Source organism: Cynocephalus volans, chromosome 13 (assembly GCF_027409185.1).
Source record: "Cynocephalus volans isolate mCynVol1 chromosome 13, mCynVol1.pri, whole genome shotgun sequence".
Lineage (NCBI taxonomy): Eukaryota > Metazoa > Chordata > Mammalia > Dermoptera > Cynocephalidae > Cynocephalus > Cynocephalus volans.
Genome location: NC_084472.1, coordinates 47,592,358 through 47,610,680, shown reverse-complemented (window position 1 = coordinate 47,610,680; position 18,323 = coordinate 47,592,358).

Sequence of the window (18,323 nt, the reverse complement as noted above, 5' to 3'; positions counted from 1 at the left end):
AATCTTAACTTCCATGTCTATAACAGGGCAGACTACCTACCTCATTAAATTATTAAGAGGTTTAAATAAGATAAAAAATGCAGAGCATCTAGTAGCTCACCTCATTATTTTTATAATTCCTTGTTCTTCTTCAATGCAGAGCAACTTGTCTTAGGGACTGTGCAAACTGTGAAAGGGCATATTCCCAAAGGAAATGAGCGGTACCAAATGGAAGCCAGGCCTAGCCCATGTACATCTTACATAACTCCAGCTCTGCTCAGTGTTAACGATTCCTGGCCTGGATACACAGCTAATGGAAAGAATCACATTACTGAGGACATAACATTAGAATGAGAATGGAATTCAAGCATCTCAGTAATAATAATAAGAAAAAATATAGAGAGAAGCAAGAAGCTATGTTTAAGCACTTTATGAGCATTTTGCCACTGAGTGTGAAGGCAATTTTTGGATATTCCGATTTCTGTCTAGAAGACTTTCTCTAAGATTAGATGGCATTGTAATGCTACCAAATAAACAATGCCTACGTTCTGGTTCCACAGCTGAGTGATGGCTTCCGAGTAGAAATTGAATGAACAGTTTAATGGTAGTTCAAATAGTAGCAAATAGTCGTTTCCCAGTTTACAATCACTTATTCTCATTCACTCTCTGTCATTTTCTGAGCTATGTTGCAGTTAAGAAAGCTGTCATACAAAATGAAAGTGGCTTTTTCAAGCAGAAAACAAATGTACTCTGGCTGGCAGACTGGCATTTAATCATTCAGTCTCTTAGCGTCATTACTCTGCTGCTAGCATAAAACATCCTGCATTGTTTGTGGAGGAGGAGATAGGCTGTGAACACCTGGCCCTCGTGCCAGCTTTTGCCACCCTCTGCAAGTAGATGCTACCGAGTCTGTGTTGTCCGTCTGGGAAGCAATCTTTCTTGGTGTGACATCTGGATTTATCAACAGTGGCAGCACTAGAATGCCTTTGGGGCTATGGCTCCTGGATTCACATCTCCTGATTTGGGGGTGAGGGTGTTATGAGGCAGCTCTCACCCTCTAGCTTGGATCGTGTTTTTACCTTCTACGGCTCAGCAATTGGAAGCTATTTGAAGTACAAGCCTCCTGTTCTCTCTGATTTCTCACCCAATTATACAAACTAGTTAACAAATGTGGACTCAAGTGTCTTCTGGTGAGACTGAAAATAATAACCATTCTTTAAGTTTTAGAAAACCTGGGCTTTTCTATATGATTTCTGTTCATCCAGAGCCCCTTCTCCCTGACCTCCAAAACCCCATGAGTCAATTTTAGTGGGCTGGTGCCTTTGGGAAGAAAGGGAAAGAGATTGATTAAATTCGCCCATACAAAGCAGGGCTAAATCATTAACCCCACAGGTGGGAGCTGAGCTCCCTGGCACCAGCCCCAGGTAGCTCAAAATCAGGTAATACTGCTATTAAAGTTCATAAACAGCAAATTTTCCTTGGGACTCCAGCTGTACCCTTCAGCTGGAAGGGTAAAGTGGAGATGCCCTGTTACTGAGGGAGAAGTAGAATATTTTTCTTTCTCCTGTTTGCATACGTAATGTATCAGATGAGCTGTTTCCTTATGAAATCATGGTTCCAATTCCTTTGAGTGAAATAAACATTTTGATGAATACTGTTAATAGAGCAACCTCAAGAAGAATAAAACTCAAATTTTGGCATTCTCTCCAAGTATTATGGAGAGAATGCGTATTCACACTCAGGCTTTCCATGCTTATGCCTTTTAGAATAATACTTTAGAATAAAATTGTCTGTTCTGTAATCATTTCTCAGTAGAAGGCTATCAATACTGTACTAAATTTGGTTAATTCAATAAATTAAGACAGATACTCTTTTGTCATCTACTCTACAATACTCAAAGTTTTCACTTTCCAATGTTGTTTTGTTTTCTCTGTGCATTTCATAAGATCCGTTTATTAGAGATGATGGGCTGAAGAAAGATCTCATTTCTTCTCCTATGCTTTTACATTTGAGGGTTTCCTTCTGAGAAGCTAATGGTATAATTATCAGAGGTGTTGACAGCAGTTTTTATCCAACCCTCTATTTGGTTCCAGATGATTATTAGGTGTCCTCTATTTCTTAAAAAATATAAATTGATATTAAAAAGACCAGATACGCTAGCAAGGAAGGTTAACCAACATGAAAAAGGAAGAGACTAAATTGGATTGTTCAATTTGGAAAAAAAGAATGAGACCATTGAATTTATTGTTGAAAAAATTTGGTGAGAATATATTAAACTAGTGATTTATATTGTTTTCATTTACATGTCAAAAGTATTGATGTAGGTGCAGGACTTGGCATTGGCTTAAAATCCTTCTAAAGCAAAGTGTGTTATAAATAAATAAATGGTGGCTGCCTTTAAGCCTCTGTGCTTCCTTCATTCTTTCCCCATGAGCTTCATACAGTTTACCCAATTAGGCTACCCATCAGCGGTGCTGGAAGTCAAACTCTTCTAGAGAAGTCTGCACTGCAGAAACAATCTCCATTTTCCCCTTGCAGGAAAGATCAGGATTAATCAATGCCAGGTTTGCAAGAACATTTATATCTTTGCTGAAATTCAGCACCTTCCTGAGCTCTCCAAGGCACAGGAAATAAGAGAAATAACAGAAATGTTTCACAACAGAATGTGAAGAGAAAATGTTGTCTTATCCACCAGTTCCCCAGACTCACCTTGAGGAGCTGAGGTTAAAACCACCACATATTATCAGGAGTTGATAATAATAGGTTATTTGCTTTCAGTAAGAAATAGAAATAGAAAAGCTAGGGGAAAAATAAGCTAACGCCAGTCAAGATGAGCTATTTGTCTTATTAATGTGTCAGGTGGGAACTTACACCGTGCAGGATTTTGTGAATCGCCCGGTGCCCCTGCACGTCAGGGCCATCCTTTCTGCAGTAGTTGCATCTTTCATCTTCTCATCGTGCAGCCACATAAGAGTGTCTTTGTTATTAAATCTGGTTTTATTTCCACCTCTTGTGGAAGATTGTTTAATGCCATTGTCAGAGCCGACAGTGCTTGCAACGTTTTAATCTTGTAAAACGTTCCCCTCAGTTACACAGAGGAGTCTGCTTTTGAGCTTCCGATGTTATCACGAACGATAAGGGCCCTGCATGCACATCTCTTTCCAATTTATTTTATTAACACCCCTAACATCTCAGATAATTTTAACTTATCATCATATATCATGTACCTCTTACAGTTAGCAAGTGCATTCTAAACTTATCTCTGTAAATGCATCTTTGTTACTATTGGTATGAAACAGCTGTTTGAATGGTGGTGGTAGAAGGGACTGGAATGAGCTATGGATGGGTACAAACATGCTGCCACGTAGAACTCTAAGTGGAGGGATGAATAGTCGGCAGAGAAAGCTCTGGTGAAATGGAAAGAAGTGAGAGATATTTAGGGCATGACAGGAGGAGATGGAAGTAGAATAGAGGGATAAAGTGACCCCAAGGTCTTGATTGAGCAAGAAGAAAGTTACCAGGACCAGTTTTCCACAAATTATTCAGCAGGAATTATTTGCTGCACCATTTAGTTAGAAGACAGCAGTGTGTGCACAGATGACCCAAGGCAAAATGCTGTTCATTTGTGCATTCATTCATTTATCCATCAGTTTGTTTGTCCTGCTTTCATTGCCTATGTTCTCAATAATCTCCGAGAATACAAAGAGAAGTAAGGTACGGTCCCTGCATTCAAGGCTGCCACACTCTGGGGAGTAACAAATGGGTGCCTGGGTTCCTTTAATTCAGGGAGAGACACACATCAGAAGGTGATGGGTGCACATGACTCCCACAGCCCAGATGATGAAGGCATTACCTCTTCTGGGGTGGGGAAAGGGAGTAAAGAGAGGAGGGGAGAAAAGCAGAGGAGGAATATACAGTACAAAACAATTCCACCAAAGAGATTGTGTTTACACTGGACCTTGAAGAATGAGTATCTCCCACAAAGAAAAAAAATGTGAGAATCATTTCAGGCAGAGGAAATATGAAGCAGAGAAAATTCCATGTGTTCTTTTTCCCTCCTCCCGGTATCTCCTCACTTCCTCCTGATGTTCTGATGTTACCAGGTTCTGTTGCCTTCAATACTGCGGTCTTTTGCCAGAATGTCCACAAAGTTCCAGCCATTCTGTAGACTAATAACCTCCTCTAGACCTTAATTCCTGCTCATTGAAAATGACAAAAGTTTTACAACTTTTTATTACAGTGTGTTTTGCAGTGGGGTCAGACCAAGTGAGGTGCAACCCTTTGACCTAGAAAACCAAGACAGGACTATTTCTCCTTGCTTTAAAAGGTTGTCTTGTCTGAATAAAGATGCCCAAGGCATAAACTTCTGCCATACAACCAAAGAGGAAGAGAGAATTAATTCCCAATGTAATCAGGGAATTCGGGTCAATTAAGAGATATGGATGGACAGACTGGAAGGGAAAAAGGTACAGTGGGGATTATGTTCTGTCCCAGGAAATGTACAGTTTTCCTAGGAAATTTAAAAAAAAAAAAAAAAAAAAGGAAAGAAAGAAATTGAGTAACCATAGTGAAGAGTGGTCAACAAGCAATGCCATTATAATGCTCTTTCTCAGTGGCCTTCCCGGAGCCCTATCTTTGAGGACTACAGGTTTGGTGCAGGAGGAATTAGCTAAGGCTTGTTTTTGCATACAGAATTGTTTTATATTTTTCTACCGTACTGATATTGTTGATGAAGTTTAAGTATGTTCCTCCAGCATTCGATGGGGTAGGTAGGTTGGGGTGGGGGTTCTTTGTCTAATGTCCTAATTTGATTCTCTAGCAAAAATAAAATAACACAAAATAAAATAAAATTCCTTCCAAAATGCTCCTGAGAGAACACTGCTTACATGCTTTTATAATTCTAGGGTGACTTCTTTTCCCAGCAGAAAGATTTACTTTACTGATATTGATAATATACAGTGAGCACTGAAGTGAATTAAGAAAAAAGATTCTGAATGCTTGTTATATTCTAAAGCGCTCCATTTTATTGGGATCAGTGGCTTCAGAGAGAAGCATTTTATTTGTTCATGTAATAAAAAGTACATAATTGTTATTAGTCCCATGATTCCTTCTGCTGAGTACAATAGTGTTTGCCTTTACCCCGGATTTCATTGCTTTTTATTCTGCATTGTGCACTTTATTGATTTTCCTGTTACTATTATTTCCTTCAATAAGCCATTTTAAAATAACATGGATTTTCTTGCTTAATTTTTTTTTCTTGTTTTGGCTCCATTCCTATCCACAGCCTTCCTCAAAGCTGAGTGTAGGATCTGCTATAGTTTTTACACTGCTCCTCTTTCTCTTTTTGCCTCTTTTATTTATCTTCCCCATGATATTGTGGGTCAAGATTTTAGGGAGGCCAATAAATGATCCCCCTTTTCTCCTCTTGGGTTTAGAGACAATTGGAAAATAAAATAAAAAAACAAAACAACAACAACAAAAAAAACCAGCAACTGGCAAATGGAGACCAAAACATCAACCTTTACTGCTGATAAAGCTGGTTATAGAGTGTGGCTTCCGGCTGCTAATAGTACCTTGTTGAATTGGACAGACTTAGCCACATAGTCACAGATAGCACTGGAAAGTTGCAGGCCTCCCTGACACAAGTAGGTCCACCATGCTTAGTAAAGCTGAGGGTCTGTGTATCCTCTGGACAGGCTGCCTCTGAAAGAAACAGGAGGGGTAGAACTGGGTGTGTTTTGAGATTAAGTACTTTCTTAGTTAAATTCCTGTTTCCAAGCCCATCACTACCATAAGTTTCTACCTATCCCACGCTGAACAGTACATGGGAGTGTGGAAAGCAGGGAGGTGGGGTCCTCTGGAGGAAGACATTGGTTGGGACATGAGACAAAGGAGAAGCTTCCATCTCCGAGAAAAAGACTCATAACATGTCTCTTGAGAATGACGAAGGAGCTCAAGATCCAATATTTTCTCTTTCTTCTCTCTAATCTCACACCTGATACTTGTATAATCTAGGTGGTATGTTGATATTATTCCTCAGAACATGTTAATTTTAGATGTTTGAATGTCTACTATTCAAAGTAGTTGAACATTTCCAATGTTGCCAGTTCAAAATGTCAATTGCTACTATAGTCCTGCAAACCAAAAGGCAAACTTTTGTCAATTGGGACTGAAATAAACAACATGATCACTAAAGACAGAAAGCAAAATTAATTATATTGCTCATATACTTAACCTCACTTATATCAGGAACAGAAACTGAGTTTTCTTGGTACTTAGTTGCTTATATTTTATCTTAATTTCTGGAGAGAGTTATGTCTCAGATTAATGAATTTAATGGTTAAAAGTGCAACCTTTTTCAGAGGAGGCACAGAATTTCATGATTTGGTCAGTACTAGTTTCCTTGCCCTTCTCGAAACCTTGGCTTTTAGTATGTATGAGGGAAAGCTTCTTATGGAGGGAAAGGCAGTTAGGGGTTGGAATGAGAGAAATGAGAGTGTAGGAAATCCATAGGATTCATGGAATATAAGGAGCTCAGGGAAAAAAAAGACATGGGCTTGCCTGAGAAGACTTAAGGCCTTACCTCAACATTTTTTTCTCTACACTTGAGCATGTGTCTGTTTTCCTGTTAGAGTCCCACCGTGCATCTCATGCACAGTATTCATTCCATCTTTCTCTCACCACTGAGAAAGCAAAGTGACGTTACATGATAAACATTTTGGTTGCACACTCAAGTAGTTTCAATCTTTTCCAAAGTGTACTTGTTAATAACACAGGCTCTGGAGTCCCACTGCCAACCGTCCAGTCACAGAACTGTGATCATGGAAGGTGACATCATTTCACTGAGCCTTGTTTTCTCTTCTGTCAAAAGGGATGATGAAGTAACTCCCTTGTGATGACAAAATGACAAAATGCACACAAAGATTGTAGCACAGTGTCTAGGGCAGTGGGAGCAAACAATCAAATTTTTAAATAATTAATAGTAATACAAAAATTTGAGGGGTAGCAGATAAGGACACCAAGATGAAAGGGCAGACTAGATAGACTCGTACATATTTTGCCTTATATAAGCGCCCCCCCCCCGACACACACACAGTGTACTTCAAAAACTTTCTGGAAAAATAGAATTAAAGGATAATATGAATCTTTCCACAAACCTTTTGAAGATCCTTTGTATATACACTCATATGCATACATGCATATATTTATGAAATATTATTTTTAATCTCTATTATTATGATTCCAAATTAACAAATTTTTATGTCTTACCATACTTTTCTCAAGCCTTTATGAAAAGAAAAAGAAAATTTAAAAAAATATGAAATTCCTTCTGTGTACCTTCATTTTTTTCTTTTCCCCATCTCCCCAGCTATCTTCTAACCTGAAGCTGGTGTGTATTCTTTTGACCACAATTTACAGGAGGGGTCTTCAAAAAGTTCATGGAAAAATTTAATTATCTTTTATTTTTTTATCTTTATTCTTCCCACAAATTTTTAAAGTAACCTTGTACATTATCAATCAACTATTCAAAGTATTTTTGGTAATATACTATGCATATTTTTCTGCAACATTCTTTTCATAAAAAAATGTGATTTGTGAAATTCATTCACATTTATAAATGTAGCTTTAAATTGTTAATTTTTATCATCAAATAGTATTATTTTATATTGTTCCCACAATTCATTTACCAATTGTCCTATTGATGACACTGAAGTTGGTTCCAATTTTTCTTATTAAAATGCTGCTGGGATAACTCTTGGTTATGTATCCCTATAGACATAAGCTAGAGTTTCTTATAAAGTTGTCACAGAAATTTGTATTTTCACCAGCAGTTTATAGAATTCTTAGATTTTAAAATTTGTCAGTATGATAAATGTGAATTGGCATCTCATTTTTTTTCAACTTACAATTTTCTAATAAATAGCAAAGTTGTACACATTTTCTTTTGCTTATTTCTGCTTCTATGAAATGACGATCCCTAAACTTTGCCCCATTTTTCTATTGTCTAAATTTATTTAGTCTTTTGATTTGTAGAAAATTTTAATCTCTTTTTATTATTATATCTTCTTTGCTTATGTATAGTAAATTCCTTGTCTTTTAACTGTATTTTTGGAATATAGAGTGTTAAATTTTACAGCAGTCAGTATTTTTATCCTTTCCCTATGATTTGTCCTTTTCTGTTTAAAGATTCCTTCATTTCCTAATACCATAACAATATTCTTCTATTTTTTTCTAAATATTGCAAGTGTGGCTTTGTCATATTTAGGTCTTTTATTCGCTTGGAGCCTACTTTTGTGAAGATACAAGATGAGGATTTAATTTTGCTGTTTTTGTTTTGTTTCATTTTGTTTTTCTTTTTTTATAACCAATTGATCTTGTACCATTTATTACATACATAGTCCCCGATGATACAAAATGCACTCATGGGATATATCAAGTTTGGAGAAATGCAGGAGACTATCTCTGTTTTTTCATTTTGCTCTATTATTCTGCTTTCTAATCTTGGGCAATACCAGAGTCAATCAGAATTTTTTCTTTTTTTCTTTTTTTTTTTGTATTAGCTTCATCATAAAAAGCATCTACTTCCTAATCATCATTTATTAAATGCTTAATATATGCAAAGTTCTAAACTATTTGCTTTTTTATCCATTATCATATCTAATCTTCATTACAACCCCATGAGGCAAGTTTTGTCTTTATTGTAAAGATGAGGAAACTGAGACTTAAAGAAGTTACAACCTGTCCAAGCTTATGTAGCCTGGAAGTAGGAGAGCTGGGATTCAAACCCAGCTTAGTCTGACTCAAATGCTTATTCTTTTAAACATTTATGTTACACTGTCTCCCTGGACAGCACTTTAGGGATCATCTTGTCCAGTAATTGTCAACATAAGCTGCACATTGGAATCGCCCAGGGAGCTTTTCAAAGTATTGATGACCGAACCACACCACACACAAATTAAATCAGAATGTCTGGGAGTAAAGCTCAGGTGTTTGCATTTTTTTCTTTAATTGAAATTTTTATTGAGATAGTTGTAGAGCTGTTTGCATTTTTAAATAGCTTTCTGGGTTCTAATATGTTTCCAAGGTTAAAAAGCACTGATTTGGTTCTGTATGCTTATTTTACCAATAAGAAAAATAAGGTTCAAAAATGAAATGTAACTTGTCCTAAATCTGGTACGAGTTTAAAGACAGAATAGGAACTACAACCTAAGTACTTTGCTTCATAGTCTAGTGATCTCTTCAAGAGATTGCACATTTCCTCATCATTGTTTATATGGAGCAGTGGCTGAAAAAAATCTTTGTGAGTCTAAATACAGATCATGTCACAGAGTCCTCACTGTGTCAAGTCTGAGGCCAGGGCAAGGAAGGAGAAGAGTAAATCTGAACAGGATCATCTGTCCTTGTAGCTGCTGGTTCCCAAGAGACACTTATTTGGTATAAAGTCAAGGAACCAGGAGTCTCTCCTCAACCACAAATAAACCTACATGCAATTTCTCCAAAAATTTGCTCTCTTGCTTATTAGCAATAAAAATTTCTCAAATACTCGGTAATTAGAAATAAAGCTGAAAAATTATCTTGCAGATGTATCACACTGACTTAGGTTCAATCAAATTGTCAAGGGTGAATCATACTTCCTTTCCCAAGAGCAGATTATTGAGAAATTAGATAAGAAAGCTCAAAGTCACAGGTGAGAAAATGGAGAATCTGAGAACTGGAAAGACAGACTTTATTGGAACCTTAATATTTCCTGGGCTCACACCAAGGCGAAGAAAACTCAGAGAGGAGTATGCATACATGGACTGAAATTGCAAACTAGTTAGAAATCCTTGAGAGAAGACGGAAAGAAACTTGTCCATGAGGGGAGAATCTTACCTTTACAACTTCCTTAAAATTTTTTTAATGAAAAATTTTCAACAAACACCCCCAAAAAGAGAGAATAAAATGAACACCTATATATGAATATTACTGTTACTATTTTTACTATTAGTACTATTTACTCAATCTTAACATGCAGTTTTGAGCACTTTTCTTTCTAAATGCCCAGAGAGTCTTGAAATGTGGTCTATTTCTGAAGAGAAATTAATGGCTCCAGAAATATGAGGCTTGCTCTTTGTTTCATGCACAAGTCAAAGACTGGACTTGAGAGGAATAATTCTAGTTAGACATAGACCTTGATTTTTGTACATTCTGCTTTCAAACAATCCATTCGTTTGCACATTATACCTCAACAGCCTAAAGTATGTTTTATATGGTCAAGTTGGATTTCCATACATAGCTGATAAGCTGAAATGTTCAGGTAACATATAGTTTCTGTCTGCTAACCAGCGGTACACTTTTGGCAGCATATTTGTATAGCAGTGTTTGAGTGTTTTGAATATTTTATTGCCTTCTGTCTTCATTATTTTATAAAAACAAATGGAAGATGAAAATGCTGATACAAGAAGTGTAGATCTTGCAAACCTAATATAGTTGAGATAAAGATGGAAATCACTCTGAGTGCCAAAAGTGTTAAATCAACAAGACACTCATTGGGTTTATGCCAGTCAAGTATATGTTCAATTGTGCATAAAAAGATAACAAACAAGAACATATTTGAAATTCTCAAAATAAACTCTGGAAATTTGTGTAAAAGGCAAAATATAATCGAGGACATTTTAGCTCTCTATGCCTGGATCCACTACCTCTTACCCCTGTAATATGTAAACTTATTGCTTGCCTTTATAAAATCAACTTTGATACACATTATTAAGAATGCATTATATGCAAAAGTAGGACATTTCCTATGTTGCTCTTACAAGCCAAAAATAATCTATTTAGTAATCACAATTTGTTTTTTTTTGTTTTGTTTTGTTTTCTGATTGCTGGGATGAGGGTACTATACTAACAATTCTTCCTGGCCTATGAAATGACACACTCTCATGTGTGTACACAAAAGGATGACTTTTGGCCCATATAGTCCAGTCTTATATTAAAATGTGTTGTAAAAGGGTATGGCTGGCATACATGATATAAATCTCAACAATGATGAGATGACTCCTCCCCGTAATCTTGTTTCTTCTATAATCCATTATGAATCTCCTTCATTAATCATGGCCACACTTTTATATACTCTCTTCTTACCCAAGAAAATCCTGTATCTGCCCACCTCTCATACTTCATCTTGGAGAATAAAAGGGTAATTTCCATCTTTAAGGAGCATATTTCATTTATTTCAATTTATTTAGCCCTTAGTAATATGCATAACATATACTAGATGATCAATAAATCTCTTCACCCAAGTTTCATCTAATACCAAATCTATAAAAATTTTCATCAATTCACTTATTAATCCATTTACTTATTCAATATTTATCAAGTGCTTATTGTGTGCCATTCCCTTGGCCAAAAGAAAGATGACTTAAAACATAGCTTTCTGCCTTCAAGAGTCAGTTTTTCCAGAAGGCGATATTGAACTATAAACCGCAAGTTTTACTATAAGGCAGAAAACTGCAAATGATACAATTAAGAGAAATATAGTGTTTGGCAGATAGAGGGAAAATAACTCTGGCTAGAGGTATCAGAATGAACTTCATAGAAGAGGTGGCATTTTAATTGGCCCTTGAAACAATGAGTAGAATTTTTTGAATAAGCAAGGAAGTGAAGGCTTTTTTTTTTTTTCAAGTAATATGGTACTAGAGGTTGAGAAAAATCATTCTCAGTTCAGCATCAAAGAAAATATATATTTTTGATATATGGCTGAACTACATATAAAGTAAAGGAATACCATGACAGCATGAAACAAGAGAAACATGAATCTGCAAAAGATAGTAAAGCTGAAATAGACATTTTTGTCTGATCAATGCTGGCCTACAGCCATGATCTGAAAAGAGGGCTAAGTAATAGAAGGTAGAGAACACACAACCTTGGAAGCCTAAAGCGTGTAAGATTGCATGGAGAAGGAGGAGGAGGAGGAGGGGGAGGGGGAGGGGGCGAGGAGGAGGGGGAGGAGGAGGAGAAGAAGAAGAAGAAGAAAGAAAAAATCTGCATGGAGGAGATGTCCTAAAAAAAGTACACTTAACATGTAAATGAGAAAAAAAAAAAGAAAGAAAAGAAATGCTGCACCTCAGGAAATGCTGGGATATTTGTGTTTTGGATTTGACTTTGAGTAGAGCAGAAGAAACAGGGGAAAGATTCTAATGAGGATTCCCATCTATAAACCTATGTTCAAGCAGGCTCAGGGCTGGAATTTACACTTTCTGAATGGCCTCCCAAATTACTAGCTGGAAATTGAGTTTAAAGTCATTCTGAGTTCATAGGACCCCCAGGTGACTGGATTGCTGTACACATACACATTCACTCTGGAGGAATAAAATTTCAACCCAGGCTATGTAAGTATCTGCATCTATATATCTATAATTCTGTATATCTATTAAGTTAGTAGAATGGGTAAAACAACAAAATAATTGATGTGACAAAAAAGAAAAATAATGAACTAAAAATTAAATCTATTGAAACACCCAAAAATGCATGACAAAGTCTCCCAAAATACATGAAAGGAAGAATTATGAAAGAGAAGTTATAAGACAAAGACAAAAGGCAAGATATGATATTTTAAAAGAAACACAATGAATAAGAATATTTTAGAGTTGGTGAAAAACACACTATTCTGGAATCCCAACATACCTTAGGCAGAATAAATAAAATTTAACTCATAAATAAACAATAATAGTAAAATTGAAGAATGTAATAAGCTATGGAGCATCTCAGCCCATTCAGCCCGCTATAACAAAAATACCATAAACTGTGTGGCTTATAACCAACAGTTATTTTTCATAGTTCTGGAGGCTAGAAAATCCAAGATCATGGTGCCAGCATATTTGGTATCTGGTGAGGGTCTGTTTTCCAGTTCAGAGATGATGCCTTCTCACTGTGTCTTCACAGGGTGGAAAAGGGCAAGGCACCCTTTCAGGCCTCTTTTATAAGGCCACTAACCCCACTCCATCCTCATGATCTCCCAAAGCTCCCACTTCCTCATACCAGCATCTTGGGGGTTGAGATTTCAACATATGAATTTTGGGGAAACACAATTAGACCATACGTGGGACCAGCCAGGAGAAAAACAAAGACCACCTCAACAAAAGATCACCTCAGTAAGTTATGCTGACAGGTAGTTTCTCAGCAATAAGCTTAGAAACTATAAGTAGTAGAATGACAGCTCAAAAGAACTAAGATAAAATATCTCTCATCCTAGAATGTAATGTACAACAAAACTATCTTTCCAGAATGAAGGTGAGGCTTCTGACTTCTACTTACTGTACAGAAATCTGTAAAACAAAGTCACTGCCATTTTTGCAACAAAAATAAAACTCACTGGACGGTGAATGGTAAATTCACAATTTTGCTCAAAGCTATCAGAGCACAGACGTCTCAGGGCAACCAGCTAACCAAAAATCTAAGGAAAGACAGGTACCTCCAAGAAGAAACTGGACACAAGGACTTGTTTATTTACGTTAGATGCCTCAGGATATCTTTCAATATGGTAAGAACAATTCAGCTAAGTTCTTCTAATGAGTTTACAAATGACAAGTGCGGGCCAACATGAGATATAGAAATCCTGGATGCTACAGACACAAGAGGAAATTTACACTGATTTGTAGGCTGTTCACAGATTTTACTGGGTTATTATCAGACCAGGAGCAGGATGAGATCCCTGAGAAAGCCTTGCTCATGGTACAAGCCTGGAGGTGAAGAGTTGCTGTTGCCATGGTGGGAAGGGAAGGGAAACATGTAATCCCTCCCACATCCTTATCTCCTACCTTCCTTGTTGAGTGAAACCCTTAAGATGTTGGAGTAGAACAGCAGACACTTTCACTCTTAGAGCACAGGTGAAGATACACTGTAGCTGGGGCAACAGAAAATATTCCACCCCTGGGAGATGGGAAGGAGTATTCCCCAGTCCTAGAACATTAGAGATCAGTTACAGTTTGGTGTGATTCAAAATCACTGAGAAGGTCCCCTCCTCCAGACCTAGCTACATACTGAGACTGACTGAGACTGAATCAGAACAATAAAGTACACTTGGCCCAACCCACTACCACCACCAAGTTAATAAGTGTTGTGTAACAAACAACAGCAGTCTACTGCTGGGAGAGAGAGCTTATGGTGAGGTGCGCTTGCAAACAACTTCCCACCTTAATCACAAAGTAATGCAGAAAAATTGGAAGACAATGGTTCACTGAAGTTAATCATAGTAACAATAAAACTCAAATCTAGCTCATCTCCTGTCTAGATTGATTTAACTCCCACACTACAAATGCAGCAGAAGAAAAGGTGTGCCAGTTTTCAGTAATGCACCCTGTTTACTTAAATCTCCACTATCCCATGCAATAACTTAAACAAAAATACAAATACAAACAATATAAGAAATACAGTCAAGATATAAAGCAATCAACAGAATCAGACTCAGATATGGCACAGATACTGAAGCTCACAGATGAGAAGTTTAAGAGAATTTTGATGAATATATAAGTATTAAGGGCCCTAGTGAAAAAGGTGGGTGACATGCATAATTGGATGAACAACTTCAGCAGAGAAATGGAAACTGAGAAAGAATCCAGTGGAAATATTAGAAACACGCCTTTTTTGGACTCATCAGTAGACTCACACAACTGAAGAAAGAGCCAGTGAACTTAAAGATAGGTCAATAGAAATTACCCAAACTGGCACCAACATCAAGGGCTTGGATCCCCATATCAGCCAGCCTCCAAAAAAAAAAAAGAAAAGAAAAGAAAAAAAAAAAAAAGAAATTGCCCAAAGAAATACAAAAAAAAAAAAAAAAAAGACAAAGTAAAACAAACAGACAAACAAACAAAATTTCACAGAACAACCAAGAGCTATGGGAAAATATCAAACATTCTAATATATGTATAATTAGAATCCAGGAAGGAAAAGAGAAAGAACAACATGAGAGAAATAAAGAATGAAGGTGAAATAAAAATTGTTTCAAGACAAAAACAGCTTATTAAAACAGAGCCTCACAGTTTTAAAGAACATGTTTCATGAAAGAGAAAAAGGATCCCAGGAAGCTCTGAAATAGTAGAAATACTGGCTAAAAAAAAAGAAAATAGCAAAACATGCAGAAAAACTAAAAATTTTTTAAAAAGCTATAACATATTTGTCTAACTCGTGGACTTAAAAAAGAATTAAAATCATGAGCAAAAATAACGTATAAGTTGGAATGGGTTTGTGTTAGTCACCAATTTATTGTTTCTCTGATCCAAATTTACTATTCCTTGTTTTGTGACAATAGTCAAGAGCTTTGTAAATATTTCCTCTTCGCCAGCTGGTATGCTGATAAGCCTTGTCAATAGAAGGCCCAGGAGGGACACAAAAGAGGGAAGCGATTTTTCTTCCCTGTTCTTATGAGGACAGCCTAACTTGCCATGCTCTCCTATAGGTGTAGCTTTCCCCTGTACTCAGGACTAACAGCAGTTTCTTCAGCACTTGGCTCCTACAAAGGTGGCTTCTCTAAACCCTGGTTCCTGCAGCATGAAGTGGTTAGCGGAGTCAGTAGCCAACTATTTCCTCCACTATCTCCATGACTTCCCTGTGGCATGCCAGTAGCCAGACCCCACCTATGAGTAGCTCCAAAAGCACTCCCAAAGGTGACTTTGTAGCAAGTTCCAAGTATAGCACCTCATATGGAGAGCTTACCCCTGTAACCCCTTGTGTGACTTGCAACATATTCTGAGACATGGCAACTCCCTGTGAGTAGCACCCATAGGGCAGATTTCCAGCAAGTTCCACCATTGAGGCACATCAGTGACTTTTCCTGTGTCAACGCATTCCAACAAAGTTTCAGCCGGAAGGGAGGGAGCATTTCTTGGGTGCTCTATTTCAGTCCTGGAGATAGTGACTGTACCTTGTATCTGCAATTCCTTCATTCTTTACAGTCCTCCATGATGCTTACAATTTAATTTCCATTACTCCGATATCCTGCTAATAATTCTTTATGTTAAACTATTTTTATACTAATCTTTTTCTTTTCAAATTACCAGGTGATTTCTTTTTCCTAATTGGGCAGTGATTGGTATAAATTAAGTGGAGTTAAAGACTTCCAAAGTCATTGCATTGTTTAGAAGGAGGGTAAAGATATTGATTGACCTTAAGAGCTGGCAAGTTACATATGTATGTTAAAAAATAGGGTAATAGATAAGAGATTGAAATAGAGTATACAGTTTCCATGTGAGTAGACAAGATTTGGAATAAGGGGAAGGGTAGAACTAAAAAAAAAAGCATGTGTGTTGGAGACTGGCTAGGTATTTACCAAACATTTTTGTTATTCCTTCTGGACACACAGGTAGATTACATTTTCTAGCCTCCCTCACACGTACGTGTGGCCATGTAACTAAAATCTGGTCGATGTGACTTGAAAGTGATAGACCACTTCTTGGCCAGATTCACAAAGTACTTTCATGCTTAATTCTCCATGATGTTTTTATTTCTCTGGTAACTTTGAATTGATGATATAAGAAAGAAGAATCCCAAAATCACCACTTGGAAGAAAGTCCACCAATCAGGAATACCTATCTTAGAGTGTTACATGAAGGATTTAAAAACCTATTATTGTGTTAATCTGTTGAGACATTGGGATTTATCTATTGCATAAACTAGGATTGCTCTAATACAACAAGAAAGAAGAAAAACAACAAAAAATTCTGCACAGAAAAACAAGCCAGATAGAAAGGAGATATACTTTTTTTTTATTATTATTATTACAGGTATGAAAATTTTAAGTTGTACATCTTCCCTAGTGAACGAGACCCCTTACCAATACATGGCGACCTTCTTTATTGTTAGTAATTTGTTTTGCCTTCAGAACAAATCTGACTGATGTTATTTTAGTTATACTAGACCTTTTGGGTAGTATTTACCTGGTATATATCTTTTTTAAATCTTTTCAATTGTCCCCTCTTCTTATGTTATAAATGATTTTAGTAATCTAACTTAATTGGAGAGATTAAACTTTTACATTGTGATTATTGAGGAGATATACTTTAGATTGTAGAATTAAATCCAAACATCAATAATCGCAATGTAAAAGTTTAATCTCTCCAATTAAGTTAGATTACTAAAATCATTTATAACATAAGAAGAGGGGACAATTGAAAAGATTTTAAAAAGATGTATACCAGGTAAATACTACCCAAAAGGTCTAGTATAACTAAAATAACATCAGTCAGATTTGTTCTGAAGGCAAAACAAATTACTAACAATAAAGAAGGTCGCCATGTATTGGTAAGGGGTCTCGTTCACTAGGGAAGATGTACAACTTAAAATTTTCATACCTGTAATAAAAAGTTATAAAATGCATATAGTAAAAATTGATGTAACTACAAGAAGAAATTGTCAAAGCCAATGTTTTAGAGGCAGATTTTAATAACCCTCTCAAGAACTGATAAAATAAATAAATAAAATTATAAGAATACAGAAGAGTTGAACAGCTTAATTATATTATATATGCACAGTACACACACACACACACCCAGGATCTTCAAGAAGTTCATGGAAATATTTGTATTATCTTTCAATTCCATTTTTCCATGAACCTTCTGTAGCACTCTCATAAATCTTGAATACTGTACTCAACAGTTGGAGATTATATATTATTTTCATGTATACATGGAATGTTTACAAAAATTATGTACAAAACCATTAGAAAAGTCTTAATACATTTCAAAGGAAGAAAAGATAAGGAAAGTCTCTACCATGGTGACAACATGATCAGAAGCCTAGAGACAAGACAAGGAAGGCAGTGCATGTTTGGAGCAGTGAGATTGCTAATTTTAAGTGATTGCTGATAAAGTTAGGAGAAGATTTTCCTAAAATACCAAGCCCGAAAAGACTGAACACACAAAAAGCATGAGCTGTTTGTCTTCTGGGTCTTATTTGGAATAAGTTTCTTTTATGTCCTGAGCATATGAAATAGATGAAGCATTTGAATTAGAAGCAAGAGTTTCTATATTCTGTCTTAACTATAACTTACTCATTGCTATCAAAAGAAAAACTTAGCCCATAAATAGATACCTGCCACTGCCTGACAAATATATGTATTCTGTATTTCTTGCTTCATAGCATTAAAACAAAATCCAATTATGCACCAGACTCACAGAATTGTAAAAACAGAGATGACAGCCATTGAGATCAGGGGACAATTTCTTTATTACTCAAGGTTTTTGATTTGTTTAAATTCAATCTCCTTTTCCCTTTTAATATAAATAAGACTCTGATCTGAAAGCTCAAATGTAATTGGGCTGTCTCCTTCCTAACTTGAGGTTCAGCATTCACTTTCCTTTCACATCTTC